Genomic DNA, 5,674 nt, shown 5'->3' with positions numbered 1-5,674 from the left:
TGGTTTTGTCCTTTTTCTTTTGATTATTTTTCCCCTTCCCAGTGGATGTGGAATTATCGCAGCATTTTATTAAGTCAGGCTTGCTAACCTCAGCCAAGGCTGCCTCTGAAATGCTGGGAATTATCCTCACTCCGGACCATCAGCAGCACCTTGGATGAGCAGCGCGTTCTGGCACCACAACAGGACATTGCTTTGCGTTGAACTTCGCCGTGGCCCTCGTGGGAGCCTCAGGTTTTTAATCTGAGTTTGGTAAAACCCAGCCCAGCATGGTGGCTCCAAGTTAGTCCCAGCACACCCAAGAAGGCCGTGGGCTGTAGGTTGCTGCAGCATTCCCAATGATCCCAGTGACCTGGGAAGGGATTCACCAGCACGAGTTGCTTTAGCATAGTGGCTCTGCCTTCCCCAGGGACCGAGCCTCACATCCATGGAAGACAACTGAAAGGTTAATTACAGCTTCAGTGGGTTTGGAGAGAACCCCCATTCCAAGGAGGATCACCACGCCTGAGCCAGGTAAGGCAAGGGGCGGTGGCAAGTGCAGGTGGTGCTTTGGCAGGTTTGTCGTCATTTGAGGGGATACAGCAACCCCCTCCAAACACCATCACTAACACACAACCTGACCTTACCAGAGGCACTTCCTTGTGAGCTGAGTGAGTTCTGTGCTCCAGCTGGCAGAACTGCTCAGCTCCTGGTCTAGCTGAGTGTCACCAAGCTAGGTGCCTCTCCCTCCTGTGTCTCTGCAGTGCCTTGGAACACCATTCCTCATCCTGGCAAGAAGCAATTAGGGGTGCAAGTGCAGGGCTGGTTGCTAGGGGAGCTCTCCAAACTTGCACTGATAGGGAAGGGGAGGGTTTGTTTGGGAATTCTCAGATCGCCTCTGCTGTGTTCGTGCCACAATGCCAAGTAGTCCTTGATAATGTGTCAAGGGGTACAAGCCTGCAAGCTCACCACCAGCATTTCTGTGATCTCAGGCAAGATCCTGCCCCAGAGACTGCCACAACTCAGATGAGAAAAGCTTTTTAAGGAGCTTGCAGGTTTTGTTGGTTCCATCTTGTTGACTTGCAAAATAAAATGCTGAAGTTTTCCATGTTGCTGCTGATAAGCTCAGAGAGAAAGTGGAGAGTAGGAATTTAAATAAGGCTCACAAAGAGGCGAGCTTAGAGACCCAAAAGCCTGGAATGCTTGTATGTCTTCCCCATCCAGCTGCATTTTCAGAATTACACGTGTAAAGAAAGGGTCAGTAAGCAAAAATCCAGGTAGGCCTTGTGCAGGTTTTCCCTTCAGACACTGATATAAATACTGAACTACTATAACCAAACCCGATTAATTGGCGGCAGAATCACATTTTGTATTAAGGGGGAAAAAAAAAGAAAACGAAAAAGATGAGAGAGAGAAAAGAAAAAGGAATGGCTCGGGAAAGGGACTGAGTGAGTTTGTTAGGGAGTGAGCTGCAGGTCTCTGGAGCTCTTCTGTTGTTTTCACTCTTTTAGGCTGAGACTGGGGATCAACCAGCTTGACCTAGTTCCATTCCCTGTGTGCTAGTGCACAAGTTTTCCATTATTTAATATCACTGATCTCTGTGTTTGATAAGAAAGGCTCTTTCAAACCTGACTGAGCTGGACTGGCTACAATTACCCAAGTCATAAGAACAATTTTAGCCCAATCCAATTCATGGATTCATAGTCATTTGAAAAACTTGTTTCTTGTCTTTCTGAGTGAAATCTTGGGCCTTGCTGCTCACCAGCTCTAGACCTCTGTTCTTCCCTCCCTTATGGAACTGCAAATCCCACATCCACAGTGGGTGTCCTGCCCTGTCCCAGCAGAGGAGGGGCAGAAGCGGCAGCAGCTCTGCCACGGGAGCTTCATGTGTGTGCCCACACAGGGGACTTTGCTGATGCCCCACACCTCCTTCTCCTGGATGTATGCATCAGGGACAGCTCCTGATCCATGGGGGTGGTCTGCAGAGCATCTGGAGCATTTCCTGTTTCTCTGTGGAAAGAAAACCCCCAACACAAGCAGGGAGAGACTTGCTTGGACTGTGAGTGACTCTCAGAACTCCTTCCAGGTCAGGGAAGGGTCTTTCTCAAGTCTTTCAGACCTTCTACTGGAGCCAGTTTGTATTTTATAAATAAATATTATCCAGGGCAGGGAATTGAGCCTGAGATTTTCAGAGTTCTTGTGAGTTCTCTAACTGCCAAACTCAAAACGTGATACCTTTTTTCCCCCTTTTCTCTTTTCTTTTTTCTTTTCTTTTTTCTTTTCTTTTTTCTTTTCTTTTCTTTTTTCTTTTTTCTCTCCTCTCCTCTCCTCTCCTCTCCTCTCCTCCTCTCCTCTCCTCTCCTCTCCTCTTTCTTTTCTTGTCCATTTGCAGTAGTTTAAAACTGCATCGAGAACAGCAACAGCTGAAACAGCAACCAGGCTTGTGGGTAAAGCATTCCATGGCTGGGGCAATCTGCTTTGGAGTGGCAAATTTATAGCTGGTCGTGGTGGGGAATCAATCATTGTCTTCTACCCCACACTGCCAGGAGGTAGAATAGCCACATCTCTTGTTTTCTGCATTTCCTTTTCCTTTAGTGTTTGTAAAATCAGGACCAATACCTGATTACTCAGCTATTTAAGCTAGGAGAAGACTTTGAGTCCTCTTTCCTAGGGTTGTTTGGCAGACTCTTGTTTACAAGAGTGCTCATTTTAAATAAAACAAGATAGAAGCTTAGAAGTTTGACCTTTAGCAACTTTAAAACTAGAAAGAGAAAAAAACCCCTAAAAACTTACCCTGTAGTTTTTTTAAGAATTCAATTTTAATTGCATTTTAGGGCATGCCTTGCATTTTTGGTGGTTAGTGAAAGAGCCTTAGACTTTGTGACTGCTTTGGACTGAGGTTAACGATTGCTTTCCCTTTTTTTTCTACTTACTTCCAAACAAGGGAAAAACATGTTTATTTCAACTGAACAAATCCATATGCTGTTGTCCAGACCTAGCTGTAAGTGAAGGCTTTGTTTTGTTGTTGTTGTTGTCTTCTTTTCCAACCTAAATCATTCCATGAGTCTGTGACTCACTGCGTTGGCTGCCAAGGCAAATTCCCCGCAGCTCTATCTCCAGCAGGACTTGCAGACACACCACTTCTCTGTCTTGCTGAATATGAAGCTCTTCTGGATTTTCTGTGTGATATGTGAGGGCTTTTGGCGCTGAGGGTGGGTTTTTTAGTTATTCTTTGTGATACATGGAGGACTTAAGGGTCTGAGGTTGGGTTTTGGTTGTTCTTTGTGATATATGAGGGCTTTTGGGGCTGAGGGTGGGTTTTTCAGTTGGTCTTTGTGATGTGTGGGAGCCTTTTGGGGCTGAGGGTGAGGGTTTTTGGTTGTTCTTTGCGATGTGTGGGGGGGCTTTAGGGGCTGAATATGAGGTTTTGGTTGATTACAAACAAATACGTGGAGGACTTGAGGGTCTGAGATTGGGTTTTTGGTTGTCCTTTGTGATGTATGGGGGAGCTTTAGGGGTTGATGGTGGGGTTTTTGGTTGATCTTTCTGATATATGGAGGGTTTAGGGGCTGAGGTTGGGTTTTTGGTTGTTCTTCGTGGTTTGTGAGTGCCTTAGGGGGTTGGGAGGTGGATTTTTCTGCTGGCGTTTTGGAGCTATGATGTTTTCACTCCCACAATTACAAAACTGGCTTTCATGCTGTGCTCAGTGCCCTGTCTCTGGGTGGTAAGGAGCAATTTTTCACGGAGTTATAAACTCCCTCCCGCTTGGCAGGGCATTTCTAGAAAGCCCCATTGTTCTCCTGCTGCCAACACTGCCCTTCTTTCCAGGAGCCCATTCTCCCTGCTGCAGCCCGAGCTCATATTTTCCTTCTTCTTATTAGCACACTGGAGAAAGTCATCATTAATCAAATGCAAGCACATTTAGCAAAGTTCAATGTGTATGAAAAATTTATGTCAACCTTTAGGCTCTATGACAGTCCCAAGGCTTCACTTAATAAGTTCCATAATGACTTACTGTTAATGGCCAATCCACATTATCTCTTTGAGGTCTGCTGGGCCTTTCAGGAGCATTTTCCATTATTGATTCTGGAGCTGCTGTACGTTGCCCAGACATAGAAACAAAACTGTTTACATTCTTCACTTTCTAAAATGGAAAGTTGGATGCCTTAAAGTATAAAACCTCAGAGAACATGATTTTCTTTCCTGTTATGAGGCTCTAGCACAGAATGAATGAAAGAGTAGCTATTTGTGGGGGCTGGCAGAAGCTCTGGGAAATGACTGGAAATTTGATAAATCTTGTCCATTGATTTAGCAGAAATCTGCGCTTCAAAAGCTGTCCTCATGCAGCCATCCATCAGCCTTGCTAAGAGCCTTAGAGGAGCTCAGGTACAGAATGGCTCACTGCCCCAAGTTCTGCAGTTTTGTTCACTAATGAATCATAGTTAATCTCAGACATTTAATTTCTATCAGAATTTTAGCTGGGTAAAAAGGCTTCTGACATCCAAGAAGAATTCTGACATCCCCCATTTCTGGGGCTTTATACAATGCTCCAGCAAACGCTTTTCACTAAACACAGTCTCTCAGGATTATTCAGTTCCCATAATTGTATCATTTTGTGAAGCCTGGATCCTGTGTACACTCTTTAGCACAGTGTTTACTCCTGTGAGTAACTGGTAGCACTCAGAACAGTCAGTGTAATGAGGTAACACTGCTGGAATCCAAGTGCTCCCACACTCCTGGAGGCTGCAGTGTCACACTGTGTTTAAACATCATTAAATGAAGGAATATGGACACTGTGTGCCCACCCAGGCTGCACTGCACCAACTATTCTGGAGTGCCTGATGTCACAAACCACTCCTCTCGTGAGAAAAATCTCTCCAAAAACACCTAAGTCCCCCACTAAGAACTGCTAGAAAGGCAGATTTTTGGTCGTGGCCACCCAAAGAGAACTGACTGTTTCACTCACTCAAGTAAAAATACGCACCTGTAGTAAGGGTAAAAAAAAAGAAAAATAAATAAAGACATAGGAGCTGCTTTACAATATTTTGAAAAAGAAAGAAGAAAACAGCAACAATTCATTGTATTGGCAGACACTGTAAATCTCCAGCAACTTCAGCCACTACTGTCCAGCCACTGTATCAAAGTATCACAGAATGACTGGGGCTGGAAGGGGCCTTAAGGATCCTCCAGTTCCCAGCCCCTGCCGTGGCCAGGGACACATTTCCCCAGGCCAGGCTGCTCAGAGCCCCTGCCAGCCTGGCCTTGGACACGCCCAACACGCCCAGTTGTTTTTCTTTCTTGCTGCCCTGCCCTCCCCTTTCCTATCCCGCCTCCAAGTAAGAGCGGCAAGGCCAGCACCGTCCTACAGAGCACAGTGCAGTCCTGCAGAGCACAGAGCCATCCTACAGGACACAGAGGCACCCTACAGAACACAGAGCCATCCTAAAGAGTACAGAGCCATCCTACAGGATACAGAGGCATCCTACAGAACACAGAGCCATCCTAAAGAGTACAGAGCCATCCTAAAGAGTACAGAGCCATCCTACAGGATGCAGAGGCATCCTACAGAACACAGAGCCATCCTAAAGTACACAGAGCCATCCTACAGGATGCAGAGGCATCCTACAGAGCACAGAGCCATCCTAAAGAGTACAGAGCCATCCTACAGGACACAGAGGCATCCTACAGAGCACAGAAA

The 5,674-nt window shown here is 46.0% G+C and overlaps 1 long non-coding RNA gene across 1 annotated transcript in view; it reads left to right on the top strand.

The window, feature by feature from the left end:
• The first annotated feature begins 3,090 nt into the window (after positions 1-3,090).
• LOC121664368 overlaps positions 3,091-5,674 on the top strand; it is a 21,440-nt gene continuing 18,856 nt past the window's right edge. The window contains exon 1 of the long non-coding RNA XR_006015988.1: positions 3,091-3,188. This is a non-coding gene — a long non-coding RNA (uncharacterized LOC121664368). The remainder of the gene's footprint in view (positions 3,189-5,674) is intronic.

The sequence above is a fragment of the Corvus kubaryi genome, unplaced genomic scaffold, assembly GCF_017639235.1.
Source record: "Corvus kubaryi isolate FWS band 111438036 unplaced genomic scaffold, C.kubaryi_AGA036_p1.0 37300, whole genome shotgun sequence".
NCBI classification, from domain to species: Eukaryota; Metazoa; Chordata; class Aves; order Passeriformes; family Corvidae; genus Corvus; species Corvus kubaryi.
Note: the sequence above shows the minus strand (reverse complement) of the source record. Positions and strands in the feature narration are given on the sequence as shown.